The 20045-nt window shown below is 38.0% G+C and overlaps 1 protein-coding gene and 1 pseudogene across 1 annotated transcript in view; one reads left to right on the top strand and one right to left on the bottom strand.

The window, feature by feature from the left end:
* The window catches only part of LOC144321971 (uncharacterized), a 444052-nt gene that overhangs the window by 51522 nt on the left and 372485 nt on the right, over positions 1-20045 (top strand). The window lies entirely within an intron of this gene.
* Positions 14991-16203, bottom strand: LOC144321970 (glyceraldehyde-3-phosphate dehydrogenase pseudogene; annotated as a pseudogene).

Here is a 20045-nt window from a genome sequence, read left to right as displayed (position 1 = left end):
ACTCATTCAATCATTTATACATGCACCCACTGCATAGGTATCGAGAGGCTACTAGGTTTAAGTCTTAAAGAGTCAGTAATGAATAAAATAATCTCAGCCTCTCCTTCCATGGAATTTATATTCTATATGGCAAATGCCTGGCATAAATGGATTAACCCACAGAAGACTTCAGGCAATGAAATATCACCTCAGAATATAATTATCAGCCTGGCAAGACTGATGAGCATGGGCACTGCATAGATGACTGTCTCTTACATTATTTATCATTAGAATTTTTTTTTTTCAAAACCTTTTTCTGCTTGGACACATGCAATGTACAGACTCAGCTACACCCAGAAAACCATCATTTCCAAACAAAGTAGCTAACAGGCTACAAACTCAAACCCACTACCTACTGGGGTTCAAGTTTTTCCTGCTGCTGCTGTATATTACATAATTTATGATCAATGGTATACTGGGAAATAGTTACTAACTAGCCCTCTGGGGAAAAAAGTATATAGCTATAGACCTACAGATATGGAGATATATGCTTATAAATCACACTAATATAAACAATAAGTGGCACACAATTTATAAATACTGATAAAATATAAATACTCGTCATTGTCATTTCAATATAGCCAATTAATTCTCACAGAATGTTTTAGTTGATTTTTGCCAACCCCTTGTATATTTGTTGCCAACTTATAGTTTCAATTGATAAGGTGGTATATTTGCAGCATGAATGGTGGTTGATATTTTGTTTCCTCTAATAAGTGCAATGAAAGTGAAACAACAAAGACTTAAGTTAAAACTATGCTCATTTGTTAAATCTGTGAGCTACTTTTTTATTGAAAAAGGGAACAGTTCTCAAAGACTGAAGAATATTTCCTCTTTATTGAGTGTGCTATACACAATGTACCAGCTATAGATATCATATACTTTGAAGTTTAACCTACATTATTTTTTCATATATATATATATATATATATATATATATATATATTTTTTTTTATTGGAGTTCGATTTGCCAACATATATATAACACCCAGTACTCAACCCATCAAGTGCCCTCCTCAGTGCCCATAACCCAGTTACCCCATCCCCCTGCCCGTCTCCCCTTCCACTATCCCTTGTTCGTTTCCCAGAGTTGGGAGTCTCTCATGTTTTGTCATGCTCTCTAATTTTTCTCACTCATTTTCTCTCCTTTACCCTATAATCCCTTTCACTATTTCTTATATTCCCCATATGAGTGAAACCATATAATGATTATCCTTCTCCGACTGACTTACATTACTCAGCATATTATCGTCCAGTTCCATCCACGTTGAAGCAAATAGTAGGTATTCATCCTTTCTGATGTCTGCGTAATATTCCATCGTATATATAGACCACATCCTCTTTACCCATTCATCTTTCGATGGACACCAAGGCTCCTTCCACAGTTTGGCTATTGTGGACATTGCTGCTAGAGACATCGGGGTGCAGGTGTCCCGGCGTTTCACTGCATCTGTATCTTTGGGGTAAATCCCAACAGTGCAATTGCTGGGTCATAGGGCAGGTCTATTTTTAACTCTTTGAGGAACCTCCACACAGTTTTCCAGAGTGGCTGCACCAGTTCACATTCCCACTGACAGTGCAAGAGGGTTCCCCTTTCTCCACATCCTCTCCAACATTTGTGGTTTCCTGTCTTGTTAATCTTCCCCATTCTCACTGGTGTGAGGTGGTATCTCATTGTGGTTTTGATTTGTATTTCCCTGATGGCAAGTGATGCAAAGCATTTTCTCATGTGCTTGTTGGCCTTGTGTATGTTTTCCTTGGTGAAATTTCTGTTCATGTCTTTTGCCCATTTCATAATTGGATTGTTTCTTTGGTGTTGAGTTTAATAAGTTCTTTATAGATCTTGGAAACTAGTCCTTTATCTGATACGTCATTTGCAAATATCTTCTCCCATTCTGTAGGTTGTCTTTTAGTTTTGTTGACTGTTTCTTTTGCTGTGCAGAAGCTTTTTATCTTGATGAAGTCCCAATAGTTCATTTTTGCTTTTGTTTCTCTTGCTTAACCTACATTATTAACCTTTTCCCCATCACTTTCTTGGCCCACAACAAAATACCTTCCCTTCCTATTTCACGCTGGTAGCTGGATGCCGCTGAACTCACAGCCGGGAAGAGATATGCAGGAGTCTACCATTTGTAGTATGGATTGGCCACATGGATTTGACAAAATATCGATTGTGGTATGTAGCATGGATTGTCTACCATATGGATTGATACTGTAAACATAAATAACCTCAAATCACAGATGTGAGAAAACAACTCAAAAATTAGAAAGTGGTGACTTTTGAATATTTATTAATATTCTAATATAATTAATTATACTTTTATATAACTTAATTTTTAATAAGAGTTAATCAATGGCTTGCAAAATTCCTGAAAAGGTAACATTTAGTTTTTGTGAGCAGTTTTTTTTTTTTTTTTTTTTTTTTTTTTGTGAGCAGTTGTGAACCAGCTTCAGCACAGCGTGGCTTATGAGCTTCTAGTAAGCCCCAAGCACCTAAATATCCCTAAGTCTCCCACTTTGCTGGGAACATTCTATATTTTAGCACTGATAGCCCCACATTCCAAGAAACCAGTCAGTCTGAGATAATTCAGGATTACCCCTAATCGATAATTCGATTACCCTAATCCATGGACTCTCCCAAATATTTCTGGAGCTGCCTTGTTATGGATAGAGCTGGGCTCTTTCTCTGAACCTAGAGTTCTTGCAGTGATCTTTCTCCTCAGAGTCCTTGCCCTCTTACCCACTGTGGGCCAGGAGACAGATTCCATAAACTATTGCCATGGTGCCAGTCACTGTCAGACCAAATACATAGTGGCATCCACACTTCAGATTTGGTGTAATTCAGGTACATACTGCCGAAACTCATCATCTTCTTTTGCTTTATTAGAAAGTAATACCTTTGGCATCATTAAGCTCTCTTTCCTTCACATAATGGGGGCTTTCAATATTTACTTCAAAGAGTAACTCTGAAGATTAAATGAGATTATGTTTACACATGCCTTATTGAACATCAAAACTAGGCATTGTGTGTAGGCCTAGTCTCTTTTTAAACCAACTGTTTGCTTTCCCTGGGGGCCCCTGTTTGCTTTCCCTAGGCCAGCCTGCCTGCTGCCCTCTGACTATATATAAGCCTGTCTCCATCACATTTGATTAAGGAAATGAGTCTTATCCCTGGCACTTTATGCCAGAATAGTATCAGCTATGATCTTGTACCAGTGATTCAGTCTTTGATTCTGTACCTTTTTTCTAAGGCAGCCAGAAGCAGAGCTAATTCTTAGAGTCAACCTCTTTAAACCACATTTTACTTCAAGCCATTCATTTCACAGTTGTTTTTCAAATTTAGCTCACATTCACATCCAGGAAGAATATGAGGACTGTTCCTTGCCAGAGTGACAAATACTTCCCACTCTAGTGTTATCACATTGGCTGGAAATCAAGCCTGGGAAGAGGAGTGCAAAATGTGAGGAGTGGGGAGTTTCTTCAGTTTTCTTAGAAAATTGTTTATAGAGTTAACTTGACAGATGACCTAAAAGATTAGCCAATGCTCTAGAGTAGAGGCCAGCAAACCCTGGTCAGCCTGTGTTCCGCTTGTGTAAATAAAGTTTTATTGGAACACAGCCTTGCTCGTTTATTTACATATTGTCAAGAACTGTTTTTGTACTTCAATGGCATAAAAAAGTTGGGCAGTTGTGACAGAGACTGTGGGGCCCATGAAGTGTAAAATATTTACCATCCAGCCCTTTTTAAATAGAAAAAGGTTGACAAATGAGGAAATCTAAATGAGGTATCTAAATGAGGAAATACTTTTATAGTGTCACCTGGCCAGAGGCAGATGACCTGGGAAGAGGGGATTGCTGATCCCTTGCTCCCCCTAGACTTTCTTTTTTTTTTTTTTTTAATTTATTTATGATAGTCACAGAGAGAGAGAGAGGCAGAGACACAGGCAGAGGGAGAAGCAGGCTCCATGCACCGGGAGCCCGATGTGGGATTCGATCCTGGGTCTCCAGGATCGCGCCCTGGGCCAAAGGCAGGCGCCAAACCTCTGTGCCACCCAGGGATCCGCCCCCTAGACTTTCAAGTAAGAGGAGATGCTTACTCTTTCCTCCAAATAAAGCCACAAATGCTTTACTATGAATTCATTTACCTAGAATGGCTGGAGACCAAGACTATGGCTATTGTTTTTTGTTTGTTTGTTTGTTTTTAAACAGAATTTCCTAAATCAAAAGCTAGAGAGAATCCAAAAAGCCTGTATTGTCAGATATTGATATGTTTATTCTAAAAATGCAGGGATTATTTCTGTTTGCCGTGCAGTTTTCTGAATACCATCATCATTTTCCAAAAATCATAACTAAATTCTCTGACAGTGAAGGACTACCAATTTTTATCACCCAGGGCCAAAATTAAATTTGCTTTCAGAAAAACATAAAAATAGAAAATCACCTTTTGTGTAGAGAAGTAAACATGAGTATACGTTAAGAAATTCTTAGCAGAGGCTGGGATTTATGTAACAAAATCAAGTAGAATTTGTCAAAGAAATGTGTTAATTATACCGTTATTCTTTTATTGTGTTTCTTTAAAACATTGTTTAAATTGGTAACCACATTGTTTCAGTCACCACATGTTTTTCTGTACACGTTTTCATAAAATCAAACCAAATCACCATGATTATTTAATTTTGTGACATATGCTTCAAGTGATATAGTAGAAAATTAGGTTAGACTGTCTGGATCCTCACTCTTCAATGTTTTTTGTTTTTGTTTTTGTTTTTCAGTCTCTTTAAACAAGATGCCACAGTCTTGCCTGAAGCATTGGCAATAAAAGAAAGGTGTTATATAGAACTGAGAAGCTCCTCCAAGGTTAGCATATCGTGCTTAATTTTATTTTTTTTTAAGGATGTCATAAGGTTCTCTAGTTGAGTAAGGCGTCTTTTAAGGGCTTTCCACTAGAAATTATGGGATTACTGAATCAGGTCCAAGAAAGTGGGACATTTCTACATTTCAAAGACATAGAAGAGGAAAAAATGCTGGAAGAAAAGCACAGTTTACCTTGTGAGCAGATCTCTGATTCTGCTGCATTGCACAAGTGTGGGGATGAGGGAGGGAGGAACAAGCTGGCAGGAGTACATGGCCAAGCACAACAACTGTACCCAAGTAGTTCTCACCACGAACTCCCTTCCCAGGGCTCTACCACTCACTAGGGCTTCATCCTTTCAACACACACACACAAATATACACACACCATGCACACATCCTGAGTCATTCCTGGCTTCAAGAAAGTGTAAAGTAATATAAAAGTGGTCATCACACAAGTCAAGCTGATTTCAGTGTAGTAAGTACTGACTCCATCTAATTTTCCTTCTCTACTGCTTGCAGAGCCCAGAGCATGATTAGGGTGGAGCAGGTATGACTTTTGCTTTATCATCTTTGACTGAACTTTAAGCACAATCAGTTGGAACTTATTGCAGATTCTCGAGGTTGGGGAGAATAAGATGGGGTCTGGGGACAATCATGAAGAAAGTGAATTACCTATCATCTGCTCTGCTCTGCTTCAGTACTCAGTCTCTTGACCATGTTTTCATTGCATGGTGATTGGAGGGAAGAGAAAGGCATGCTTTCTGCTGTCTCTGTTGTCAAAATCATCCCCAGTCTTTAGGGCAAATATCCCCCCATTTGAAAAGCATTCCTTCACCCAAAGAAGCAGATTAGATTAAACTCTACTGGAGTACTCCTGAGGACTGTGGTTACAGTTTTACTTTATCACTTAGTTTCCAGCATGACCAACACATAGAGGTGTACACATGATTTGATTATGACTGAAAATCAGACCAGGTTGGGGAACTAGGATGGGCACTTTTCACAATTCTTTTGTGACAAATGAACTGCCTCTCTTCTGTTTTTCTCCCTGGAAATATACTCGTTTTTCTCTTCCTTCAAACACCCAACTATATGCAAACTCAGTCTTTCTAATAGGCCACAGATTTCTGAACAAAACACTAGTGATTTAAGGTATTTAAACAGTGAGCAGAAAAACTAATTCAACATTAGATTCACTGAAATTTGTATTATATATTTTTAGGTAAAATGTTATTAAATTAACTAATGTTTTATTAGTTATACACATAAACACAATTACACTGATAAACACACTATCAATCTAGTATCTTTATACCACCATTGGATGAATGTTTATTGAATTAATAAACAAAGAAACTGTTACATGCATGACACCTATTTAGTGATATGAAGAAGTGCAATCATGAGAGATCCAGCTCAAGAGATACATTTTTGTTCCCAAGTTAAATATATAATCTATATAGAAGGATAATATATTAAGTATTACATTGAGATTAATTTTCTTTTCTAAAAAACATTTAAACATTGAGAACATTGATAATGTTTTTTAAAAGTCCATGAGCTCATCATACAGCTAAAATTATATTTATCTCCTTAGAAACATAATTCTACTAAACATTAGGCATTGATATGTCTTTGCTGAGATAAAGACAGATAAAGATAGGTCTATTTCATTCATTTTCATTGCTGAATACATATATTATTTTTCATTCCTCTATTGGATGATTTCCACTGAATAAGGTTTTTATTTCCAGAAAACTTCCTGCTGCAATGTGATCCTTGAACACATGGAACTAGTACTACCCATTGATCAGGACAAAAGAAGGTGCTGCCTAGAGGAAAAAGAGATTGCCTGGACTTGACCTTCCAAATAGATTTTTTAAAGCACTTGTCAGAAATAATAGTCTGGAGAACAATGCATTCATTTACAAGACCCAGATTTTATTAGAAGCAGAAAACATTTAGGTTCAAGATGCAAAAACAAAAATTAGAGAACTGAGAAGGAAAAAGAGAAAGACCCTTCTGGACTGTAGGGAAGGCTGGGACAGTAGTACAGAGAAGAGAACCAGAGTTTGTGCTTGAGCAGAGCGTGATCCTGACCTTTCTGTCAGATTTCATACCTACTGGGCAATCAGGAAGCCTGCCAGATAAGGTCATCACATTATGAAGTGACTTAGCTAAGGTTTTATAGAAAACCAGCTTGAGGGAGGGAATAAGTATTGATCTTTCTTGGTGTGATTCTGTGGTTTATTCCAGTCATTATCAAAATAAATAAATATTTTGAGGAGCTGGGTAGCTCAGTTAACTGCTGGACTCTCAATTTAGGCTTAGGCTGTAATCTTAGGATCAGGAGATGGAGCCCCCTGTGGTGCTCTGCACTTGGCATAGACTCTATTTGGGATTCTCTCTCACTCTCCCTCTGTCCCTACCCCTACCTCCTCTAAAAGAAATGAAGAAAATCTTTTTAAAAAAATATTTTGTCTTTTCCCCACTGTTGGGACAAAGCTACTAAAACTCTTGGAATTTTCTAAGTGATAATAACTATGAAAGTGTCTTTAGTCTATCTTAATAAGGTCAATTTTAGAAGTATCTACAGTTGGCAGCTGGTTGCCAAAACAGCCAAACATGATTAACCCATTAGAGATATTAGTTCCACTACCCTGATCTACAGGGAAGGGAAAAGGGATGGAGGTTGAATCATTTGGAAATAGCAATCATGCCTACATAATCAAGCCTCCATAAAACCCTCCAGTGACTAGTTTTGGAGAGCTTCCAGGTTGGTAAATGTGTGAAAATGTCAGGAGAAGGCATGGAAGCTCCCACATCCTTTCCCCTTATCTTTCCCTATGCATCACTCCTATCTCCCTATTTCTGAGTTATATCCTTTTATAATAAACCACTGATCTAATAAGGAAACTGTTTTTCTCTAGTTCTGTGAGCCATTCTATCAAATTAAACCCAAAAAAGGAGGGGTGGTGGGAATCTCTGAGTTATATCTGGTTGATTAGAAATACTGGTAACAACTTGGACTTGCTACCGGCATCTGAAACCCAAGGCAAGAGTTGTTGAAAGCTCCAGTCTATAGTTGACTGGTCAGGAGCCCAGGATGCCGACTGGTGTCTGACATCTCTGTGAGGGTCAGTCTGGTAAGACTGAACCCTTAACCTAAGGGATCTGATACAAGCAAACAGTGTCAGAAGTGATTTGAATTGTAGGACACCCAGCTGGTGTCCAAGAACTGCTTGGTGTTGTGGAGAAAACCAACACCAGCCCTCACTTGAATTGGTTCCAGAATACCCCAAAGATTTGGTAATATGTAATCTCAGAGCCTATGAGTGAGAGAAAGAATATATGAAGTATGGAAGAAAGGGGAGGAAGCTGTGAATTGGCCTCAAGGCCCCATACTGGCTGTGGCTTCACAATTAGCTACTTTCTCAGCAAAGGTGTGTCCACTCAGTGATGAAGGACATTTCTAGACCAACTCTACAGAGAAACTATGCTTTAGAAAGTTTTTCAAAGGGAAGAAAAAAAGAGATGTTTATCTGAACAGCTCCTTAGAATGTTCTATTTTCTCCATAGGAGGTTAGTTACCGCCAATACCAAAGGGTATCATCCAACCCTTTAGTGGCTTATTGTAAAGCCAGATCTTATATCCAATAGGTTGTGTTTGGTCTGAGTCCAGAAGTGGCAATATGTAAGAGCTTTGACTTGGAAGGCAGTGGTAGTTGAACTGGGCAAACATACATGGAATCCATAGGCCATGGCTATAACTGAAGCTAGGCAAACTGCTAAGTGTTAAAAGGCAGCAGAGGCTAAGATAGAACTATGCACTTGGACATAAGCCATTATGAGTCTGCTACTGTAATGACAGACACAATGGTAACATCATCCCTATCTTATCTTGCACACTTCCAGAGAGTGATAGAAGAAATCTAAAAAACATCCTGGGCCCTTTCCTGTTGTGGAAATTGAGATATCTTAGTGTGTGATTATTGAGAATCAAAAGACTTTTCATCAGAAGTGTGAACCCCAGAACTTGGCTCAGTTCCAAGCAAAGCTAGTTGTGGTGTAAAAGATAACTAAAATTACACATGTACAGATCTTGAGTTGTGAATGTAAATTTAAGCCTGCTTTAGATACAAATAAACCCAAGCAAAACAAAATAACCCAAACAAAGTAAAATGCGAATCAATGGACATTGTGCATCAAGTGGATGGCATAAGAAATATAACAGCAGTTCTTGTGAGAGAAGTCTATTAATGAATGGCTGGAACATCAGGTAGAGTTAATAAAGATAGTGTCAAATAAAACCAGGCCTCAAGGAATGGTGGAATTTTGAGATGCGGAAGACAAAAGCTCTGAAAGTGTACCAGGAAAGGGAAAGGCAGGCAAGAAAGAAAAATTTTGTCAGTGAGTTTGATGGAGGTGAATGTAGAAGTGAAATGAGACCATATCATACGGCTGTGATGGCCAGAAACAAGCAATTGTTACCACAGAAATATAAGGAAAGAATCCACAATCTTAAGCAATGGAGTAACATTAACCAAGGTAAACTGGAGGAGGAAAAATCCAGGGGCTACAATAGGGTCTGGCAGGAGTAGAAATAGAAAAAAGAAAAAAAGTAAAGTGACAGTGGCAATCCTCTAAACATGAAATAATAATAACTGCCTGAATCAGAAATGATGACAGTGAAGTGAGTAAGGCTAGAAAGGAAAAACCAAGTATATCATACTTGAGAACCATACTTGATAGGGGAAATTACAGGAATACTTCAAAGATGACTGAAACTCTGGAATGAGTGGACCAGGTCATTGTTGGCTCAAGTCAGAGAATTCAGAATGCCAGGAAGGATGTTTTGAGAAAAATATGAGGGTAAGCTCAGTTTTGGGCTTACTGAATTTGAAAAAATGGTAAGATATATTAGGAGAAATGCCAAGGTAGCTGATTGGGATAGCCACATAACTGAAGAAAGGAAGAGAGATCATGATTAAGATTCAGCCATGAACAGAAGAAGAAAGAACAATAGTGGCCTGCATGATGGCCAGGATGATAAATTTAAACCTGAAAATTGTGTGTTAGTTACATTAAGTTGAAAAAAAATGCTCCTAATAACATCACAATGGACTGCATGTTTGTGTTCCATTGAAATTCACGTGTTGAAATGTTCATCTTCAACATGAGGATACCTAAATGTAGGCTTTGGGGGAGGTGGTTGGTTTTTGATGAGGTCATGAGGGTGGTACCTTCATGATGGAGTTAGCAATTTTCTTAAAGGAGGAGACCACAGATCTCTCTAGAAGCACTCCCTGAGGATAGGCCACGAGAGCACACAGAGAGAAAACAGTTGTCTACAAGCCATGAAGCCACTCCAGTCAGGCAATGTTAGTACCGTGACCTTGGATTTCCTACTTTCCAGAATTGTGAGAAATACACACATGTTGTTTTAGCCATCCACTCTAAGGTATTTTGTTATAGCAGTCTGTACTGATGAAAATAAGCACTTCCTTTCAAGTGCAGTCTGAATCTTTCCCACCTCTTTTTCTCATTTTTTTGAAGAATCCTTCTACTTGATTATTAATGTTATTTCTAGAAAAAACATTCCTTTGCTTAGGTCCTAAGGATGTACATTTTTTTGTCTTACCCAAACAAATAAAATAAACCAAAAACTAACAAAAAAACCTAAGCAAGATTTAGTACATAACTTTGCAAAATAGTATTCTGAAAATTTTTACATTTGTGTAGTTTTTGCTATACATAAAAAGAGTTTTTCCCCCTTTCACTCCTTACTTCTTTTCAGAGCAGCCGCATTTTTGCTCTTGGATAATATCTGGGTTTCCCTAGAATCTGAAAACAGTATTTGATGTTCTGGGATGCTCCAGCATGGCTACAAAACTTCAAGGGAGAAGGAAATGATTCAACTACAGAGAGAAAGGAAGTATGTTTCAAGAGTGGTAGAGAATTAATAAGGTTCTTGGAAAAGCAGATACCTTCAAAAAAATTCCTTCACTGCACCAGAGAACAGAGAGTGCCTGGGAGGGAGTGCCTCTGTGCTCCCTGCAGTCCTAGCACATTGCCCCTCACCCTTGGGAGCCATGGCCGAGGACCAGCAGTCTGGCTTGGAGGTAAGGAAGCAGGCATTCGGATGGATGGGGCTGCTTGTTTTGGGAGAGATTAACTCAGCTTGATCACCAGTGACCATGATGGACTGAACAACAGAAGTTCTTCCCCTCAATTTCCTGCATCACTTAGCTCCAAGGTTTGTGTGGTGGAAGGTGCCCTGGCAAACTACAAACACTGGGTGTTCTGCCAAATGTGATGAGAGGGATGTGTGCTGGGTTAAATGTGAGCTTGCAAAGTAAGCAAGAAGTTAACAGAATGGTCCCAGTTCTCTCACAGTGGCACACCTTGCTCATAGTGACTTGAAATGAAGATGGGACAGTATGAGACGAACCAGACTGTCTAGTATCTTGCTTTTCAGAGATTTCCAGACTTGATACTTAAGTTTAAGTATTATTTTATAACAGGTTATTTTCCTGAAGATGTAAAGAGTAAACAGCTTTTTATATGTGTGAGGAATGTACCTATTATGATGTAAACCTTCAAAACTCATTATTTTACTGTAATGTCACCTTACAGCTGCCAGTCACAGTACTGATACCTACTAAAACACTAAAACTATCATTCTCATATTTTTGATACTAATTCAAATCATAGCTTGTAATTATTGAAATATAAAAGACACAGAAGTACACAGAAATGCAAAGGAAACCAGATCTATGTAACAAATCTATACTGAAGTACTGTGCAGCTGTCCTGTGAAACTACACTGAAGCAACCCCTATATTCACCTTTCATTTGTTCACTAACTGGCATCCTCTTCTAGAGAACATTTAAAGATGCAGAGTATGGCAGGCTCCCTTTGCGTTATAAAAGGATGAATTAATGTATTCAGCTCAGTTTTCTTCTCTTCCTGACTTCATGTGAAAATATGCCATTTGATATTTAATACTTATTTAAAATACTAAGTTTGTGTCTATTTTGCTTCCATCTCTTAAACATTCACCAAATTATAGTTGCAAAACATTACATATTTATTATATAGATATGGTCAAATAAGCCAGTCTATGAGGAAATTTGTGTTTTAACTACAGGTGAAGCATATTAGGAACCACAGATTATTTGAGGTAAGTATTTATTTTATTGTTAACTACTCAGATCTAAAAAAAATTTTGTCTACCTATTTTCAACTCCTGTCTCATTTTTTTTCTTTGCAGTAGAGCAAGCAAAGTTTATCAAACCATTTTTCTAAATGACAGCCAATACCCTATTTTTCTTTTTCTAAAATTTGTGTTAATAAGACTGTGATTGTTAATATAACAAAAATTCTATCCCTTTGTGTTCTCATGGTACCTTTATATCATACACACTGTCCTTATATATGTAATAATCATACTAGAGCATATGGCTGCAAAGGGACTCCCAAAGCACAGACAATTCTTTTTGAATAAAAATTACACATTGTTAAGTAATTTTAATTACAGCAGGTCTCAACCCACACACATAAGTAATCCCACTCACTAGTGGATAGAGGTAGTTAAATTTTCAGAGGCAAGTGAATAATAGCTATTAGCATTTCTTCATTGTGAAAGATACATATCGCATATTAAAAACTGACAAATGTGGTAACAGGATTGAGATAAAAGAACTATAAGGGAAAAGAAATCTATTCTCTGACCCTCAGACACCAGATTTGTTGTACTTCCACTGTATTTTCCAAATATTCTTATCAAGACTGTAGATCATGAACTATGGGGTGGAATATGAATCTTCTATTGCTTTTTAGGCATCTACTGCATACTACGTTGATACTAATAAACATTCTTTTCGGATGGCCAAATATAGATATTGTGCCAAGGTTACATTACTTAATTGGTGGAAAATCAAAAATAATTCCTGAACATCTGCTCTTCTTAAAGGAGCATGCATAATGAGTCTATGAGAGACAAGAGTTGGATTGAGTAAAGCATGATTTTAGTAATTTTATGTTTTTAAAGATTATAACAACTTTATTCTTGGCTATAATTATTATATATGTTTTAGCTTTAAATCATTATTTTCAAGCCAAAGAGACACACAGCTTGTTCATTTTTCTTGTATCAGCTCTTCTTCCTCTTCCTTCTTGCCTTCCTTTCTTTTTGGAAGTAATGCACATTTTAGATGTCAAAGAAATGACTTTCTTTGATTTTCCTCACTTTATTTTGTGGCTATTTAAGGAAGATAAATGATCCTTGGATCACTGCTGTTCAGCACATCTGGGGAAGCAGATAGTTACAAAGTCCTAGGGAATTGACCAGGTGCAAATCCAAAGGGGTAATAATACATTTTTGCCCAAGAGTGCTGAGGAGGCAACAATCAAAATTTAAAAGTAATGCATTTAAATGAAAATAAGTTTATTAATTTTATGAGATAGTTCTTCTCAGGGGTGGAGGAATAATTTTAAAATGCTTTCATACAGTGCCTTTCCCTGTCACATATCCTGGTAAGGTTTTCTCCTTCATCCTAATATTCCTTCAGTAAGTAATAAAGCCAAAATTCACTCAAACACAATTCCTGAATGATTTTGTTCTGTTTTGTTTCTCTCCTGATTTATCCTTCCTGCATGTCTATTATGTCACATATGATTTCACACCTTTTCTCTGTCTCTTCTCTCTCTCTCTCTCTCTCTCTCTCACACACACATACACACACACACACAGAGTCCTTCAATTGTTTGTGTATCAGGTACAAATCTTTAAATTTATAAACATAGGTGTATAAAAACACTCATATTTATTTGTTTTTCCTAATAATTATCCTCTGTTTTTCTGAGAAAAGCATCTAAATTCTGGTAGCCTACTTAAAGCCAGAACTGGGGTAGGAACATATCACTCTCATGTGGTATTTTCCTTACCTGAGCTTTACACCTGTCTTCCCTATTTCTGAGCCCCTAAAGAAGAAACCAGAAATATCACATACCGCTCTTTGAAATGGACAGTAATGTAACTAATTTTACAAAAACTCCATTATCTTGATGCCAAAATCAAACAAACAGCAAAAACACCTCACAGCAAAACAAAAATACCAAAACAAACAACCAACAACTTTGTTGGCCAATTTTACCTGTGAATTTTTATGCAGGAATCCTAAATATTTGCAAACTGAATAAAAAAATACACAAAAAATAGTGAGTAAATCATTACTACATCTAATTTAATATAATAGCTATCTTAATCTTGAGCAATCCTTTAAGTAATTCACCAAACTGAACCGTAAAAAATCAGAAGTCAAATGACCTTATTAATAATAAATGCATAGGAATGTTGGTAAAAGTTTAATGATTCACGATTTAAGAGAAAAATCTCAGTGAACAAGGAATAAATTTAACTTTTTAACCAATAAAAAAATCTGTCAAAAAATGATATCTACATATATTGGTGATGTGTCAAAAGACAACTTTTAAAAGTTAGAAGCAAGACTATGCCTGCTATTATTGTTCTCTTTACCATGATATTACAAAATTCAGGTAATGCAACAAAACAAAGTACGAGAGAGACTGAGACCGATTTCAAGATGAGAATAGAAGCAAAAGTGCAGTTGTCCACTAAATGTGCAATGTAATCATAAAAAAAAAATCCAGGAGAACCTACAAATTATCACAGCTTATAAGTGATAACTGTATAAGTGTCTGAAAGTTGACTACCCAAAAATCCATCTTTCCCTATAACCTGGTAAGAAACATTTAGGAATAGATGTTTTTAAAATTATTATAATAAAAAACCTATAGATAACTGGAAATAAAACTAACAAAAATCATAAAAAGAATTATTTAAAAATGTACAGAATATTATGGAAGGACATCAGGGAATATGTAAAATGTGGAAATACACTATCTTAATGGATAGGAAAACTGTACAATGAAGATGACAATATTCATAAAATATATCCCATCAATATCTGAATTGGCTTTCTCATAAAATTTAAAAAGCGTTCTTCAAATTCATAAAGCTGAAATAATGAGAATGAAGGAAGGTATCTTCTAGCAGACATCAATTCTTTTTTTTTTTTGGCTGGGTACAGTATACTTTATTGATGGTACATGACAAGGTAGGGCTCCCCAAGCCCCTCCCCTTCCTTGGGGTCTAGGATGTAAATTGGAGGTCAGGAGATTCAGTGTGTTGGGGGATTAAGTTGGGGCAGGGACTCCCCAGCAGCTGAAGGCCTCTCTCTTCCTCTTGTTCTTGCTGGGGCTAGTGGTCCAGGAGGCTCTTACTCCTTGGAGGCCATGTGGACCATGAGGTCCACCACCCGGTTGCTGTAGCCAAATTCATGGTCATACCAGGAAATGAGCTTGACAAAGTGGTCATTGAGGGCAATGCCAGCCCCGGCATCGAAGGTGGAAGAGTGGGTGTCACTGTTGAAGTCACAGGAGACCACCTGGTCCTCAGTGTAGCGCAGGATGCCCTTGAGGGGTCCCTCCGATGCCTGCTTCACTACCTTCTTGATGTCGTCATATTTGGCAGCTTTCTCCAGGCGGCAGGTCAGATCCACAACTGATACATTGGGGGTGGGGACACGGAAGGCCGTGCCAGTGAGCTTCCCGTTCAGCTCAGGGAGGACCTTGCCCACAGCCTTGGCAGCGCCAGTGGAAGCAGGGCTGATGTTCTGGGCAGCCCCTCGGCCGTCACTCCACAGCTTCCCAGAGGGGCCGTCCACGGTCTTCTGGGTGGCAGTGATGGCATGGGCGGTGGTCATGAGGCCCTCCACGATGCCGAAGTGGTCATGGATGACTTTGGCTAGAGGAGCCAAGCAGTTGGTGGTGCAGGAGGCATTGCTGACAATCTTGAGGGAGTTGTCATACTTCTCGTGGTTCACGCCCATCACAAACATGGGGGCATCAGCAGAAGGAGCAGAGATGATGACCCTCTTGGCCCCGCCTTTCAAGTGAGCCCCAGCCTTCTCCATGGTGGTGAAGACCCCAGTGGACTCCACAACATACTCAGCACCAGCATCACCCCATTGGATGTTGGCGGGATCTCGCTCCTGGAAGATGGAGATGGACTTCCCGTTGAGGACAAGTTTCCCGTTCTCAGCCTTGACTGTGCCGTGGAATTTGCCGTGGGTAGAATCATACTGGAACATGTACACCATGTAGTTGAGATCAATGAAGGGGTCATTGATGGCGACAATATCCACTTTGCCAGAGTTAAAAGCAGCCCTGGTGACCAGGCGCCCAATACGGCCAAGTCCGTTCACTCCGACCTTCACCAGTGTGTCTCGGGGACGCGCCTGGCGCTGCACCAGAAGATGCGGCTGTCTGTCGGGCGGGGAGGAGCAGAGAGCCCAGACATCAATTCTTATAAAGTTTTATTTAAACTAAATGGTAGGGCAGCCTGGGTGCCTCAGCAGTTTAATGCCACCTTCGGCCTGGGGTGTGATCCTAGAGACCCGGGATCGAGTCCCACATCAGGCTCCCTGCATAGAGCCTGCTTCTCCCTCTTCCTGTGTGTGTCTCTGCCTCTCTCTCTCTCTCTCTCATGAATAAATAAAACATTTAAAAAAAATAAAATAAATGACGTTAGCATACAGATGAACAAATATACCAAAGGACAAAAAAAAAAAAAAAAGCCTACAGAGATATATATTCATACTTAGAAATTCTGTATAGCAAAGCTAGCATTAATGATAGTAAATAATGCAAGGGAAGCTGGAAATAATACAACTGAACCATTATTTTAATCCATAAAAACAATCTAACTGTGTTACAATTGTAAAACAAGAAAGCAAAGGGGGTAGGCAAAAAGAAGTTGACTCAGAAAGTTTGGCAACCAACGTTTTCACTGGATGCCATCAGACTAGAGACAAAGAGAACCACTCGTGAGCTCTGTAGTCTAGATGGTAAATTTGTATCTCATAGGGGTAAGAGCTAGCATTTCTTAGTTACTTTACATGTATACCAGGATTGTACAAATTACAGGTATTTAGAGTCAGTTTATCATAAAAGATAAAGAGGCTACAAAAAAGCAAAAGGAAGTAGAAGGAGGGTAGGATGACTTCTGAGGTGAATTAAGAGTCAGAGATGTCAGTATGAACTCATGTCTGTTATATGTGCATGAGAAAACATTATAAAAGCAGAACTGAAGGGGACGCCCAGGTGGCTCAGTGGTAAACATCTGCCTTCAGCTCAGGTCATGATCCCGAAGTCCTGGGATCAAGTCATACATCAGGCTCCCCGCAGGGAGCCTATTTCTCCTTCTGCTTGTGTCTGCCTCTTTCTCTGTGTCTCTCATGAAAAAATAAATTATATATTTAAAAACTCTTAAAAAAAAAAAAAGCAAAAGTGAGGGGCTCTTAAAAATATCTACCCATTTCTTCTGAAAAAGTGCCAAAACCCAATTACTTCTAAAAGAGAAAGACACACACACACAAATAATAAAATAAAAATAAATAAAATAAAAATAAAAGAGAAAAAATAAATAAAAGAGAAAAACACTGGGACACTTTCACGGATATGAAAACTAAGCACACACAACAACTAAATTTAATCTGGGATCCTAAACTGAATCTTAAAACAGAGAAAAGAGAGTAGCAGAAAAATTGATGGAATCTCAATAAAGTCTGTAGTTTAGTTGATAGCATTGTACCACTGTTAATTTCTCAGTTTTAAAGAACATAGCATAATTATACAAAGTGCTAGTCTTAAGGGAAATTGGGTAAAGGGTACACTGGAACTTTCTGTGCTATCTTTGCAAATTAACCTGAAATTTAAAACTAGTCCAAATCAAACAGTTTAACAAAACAACTTAATTTCAGTGTTATTTGATCCTTGCTCCTTGGTTCCTTTAAAAATAAGCCATACACAGGGGCACCTAGGCAGCACACTTGGTTAAGTGTCTGCCTTCAGCTCAGGTCATGATCTTGGGAGTCCTGGGATCAAGCCCAAGTTCCACTTCTCCCTATGCCTGCCTCCTTTGTGCTTGATATCAAATAAATAAATACAATTTTTTTTTAAATAAGCCACACACATTAAATGATACAAAATGTGAATTTTGCTTTATCTAAGAAATTTATGTAGAAACAAAATATCAGCAAATACATTTACTTATTCAAAAATAAATTATGTAAAATATGACCTCCTTATGTAACTTAATTTCCCATCAAGTGAAAATTGTGTACCTGGGCTGCAAAATTAATTGCATGCTATATTTACAAGGGAGGTTTTAAAACGACAACTTAATGTTCTATTTTTTTTCTAAATAACTAAAATATTTCTGGGGCTAACCAAAAGATCTCTTTGTATAAAGAAATAGAAATGAAGGCCGTCAGTATTACAGTAGTCATTTCTTTAGCAATTTTCTCTTTCTTTAAATTTTTTATTTTATTTTATTTATTTATTTATTTATTATGATAGTCACAGAGAGAGAGAGAGAGAGGCAGAGACACAGGCAGAGGGAGAAGCAGGCTCCATGCACCGGGAGCCTGATGTGGGATTCGATCCCGGGTCTCCAGGATCACGCCCTGGGCCAAAGGCAGGCGCCAAACCGCTGCGCCACCCAGGGATCCCCAATTTTCTCTTTCTTATGTTCATTAATGTACTTTCATTTTGAGAGATGTGTATGAAACAAGATTTGAATAGGATTTTTTTTAAATAATCGAGACAAGAAGTACACAGCTAATGCAGAGCAACTAAGAATCAAAAGTGACTTCTATTTGGTTTGTTTACATTCTTTCATGTGAATTATGTATGCGTGTATGTGTGTGTGCATGTGCTGGGACTGCATAATAATTATGCACATTCCAAGAGTAGTCTGTGAGGAGATATGGGAAAGACATAATTTGGGATTTTAATTGGTTCTCAGCCTCTATAAGCCACATAAGACCTGAATTTCATATTAATTTCCTCTAATTCAGTCAAGACTCTCTTCTGTTTTGCAGAGCTTGAAATATCCATCATGTAATCATATTTTCCCAATACTTATTACAATGGAACCCCTGTCCTTTAGAACAGTCACTCACAAAGTTTAGCATGCATTAAAGTCACCTAGAGGGCTTGTTAAATCCATTTGCCAGACCTCACCTTCAGAATTCCTGATCTAGTAGGGCTGAGGTGGAGCCCAAGTATTTGCATTTCTAAGTCCCTAGCTGATAATGATGCCAGTGGCAAGAGATGCACACAATTCTTATTTTATCTGTCACATATTTTTGCTTCCAGTAATAAATGTAGGTATTTTAAGCTTCTCTTTCTCTCTCCTAATATCCCAAATAACCAATGTAGCAAGAAAGAATTATAAGATGGATGTGAAACTTAATAAAAGAAACCCCATTTAAAATGAAGTTGGGAGGGCGGAAGAGGGAGTTCTATAATGTACCACAACTCGTTGTCAATTGCAGACCCCAACAGAGACACTGAGCATTTCCAAAAGGAGGAAACCTACTACAAAAGGAAGGAAGGAATTTCTGGCCCAGCAGGGAGCCCAGTCAATAAGAAAATACCACAACTCAGCCAACGAGAGTCCATTGCCATCCTGAACTCACACTCCCCTTCTGACTTCCCAACTTCATCCTTTTCTCTATAAAGTAAGATTCCTCTTTTTTAGTCTCCAAGTTTGCCTATCGTTTGCCACAGCTTGCATATTTTGAGTTGTAATTCTGCTATTCCTGAATAAACCTATCATGCCGGTAAAGCAATTGGTTGTTTTATTTTTAAGGTGAACAGGTACTTCTACATAATGTGTGTAATATGAATCAATATGTAGAATACAAATAACTTGCCAAGAAAGAGCTGATATGTTTACAAAAGTCACTTTATTTTCCAGGAATTCTTAATCCAAATTAACTAACATTTGACTATACAGCTGTTTATCTCTAGAACAACCCTACATATTTCAAATCATTATATACCTGTCTGAGCAGAGTATAAATCAGAGAGCTCCTGAGACAGAAAGAGGTTCCTCATATATATTGTTCTCCATCCTGGTGAACAATGAGAAACATCTGTTAGTCAACAATCTCAAAATATCTCCATAGACATTGCTTTCTCACTAGTGTATTAAGTAGCTTTAATCAGAGTAGCTTAATAAAGGAAATCTGCCATATGTAGTTTTGTATTTATATTTC

This window comes from Canis aureus, chromosome 10 (assembly GCF_053574225.1).
Source record: "Canis aureus isolate CA01 chromosome 10, VMU_Caureus_v.1.0, whole genome shotgun sequence".
Classification (NCBI taxonomy): domain Eukaryota; kingdom Metazoa; phylum Chordata; class Mammalia; order Carnivora; family Canidae; genus Canis; species Canis aureus.
The sequence above is the reverse complement of the archived record's forward strand: the minus strand, read 5'-3'. Positions and strand labels throughout refer to the sequence as shown.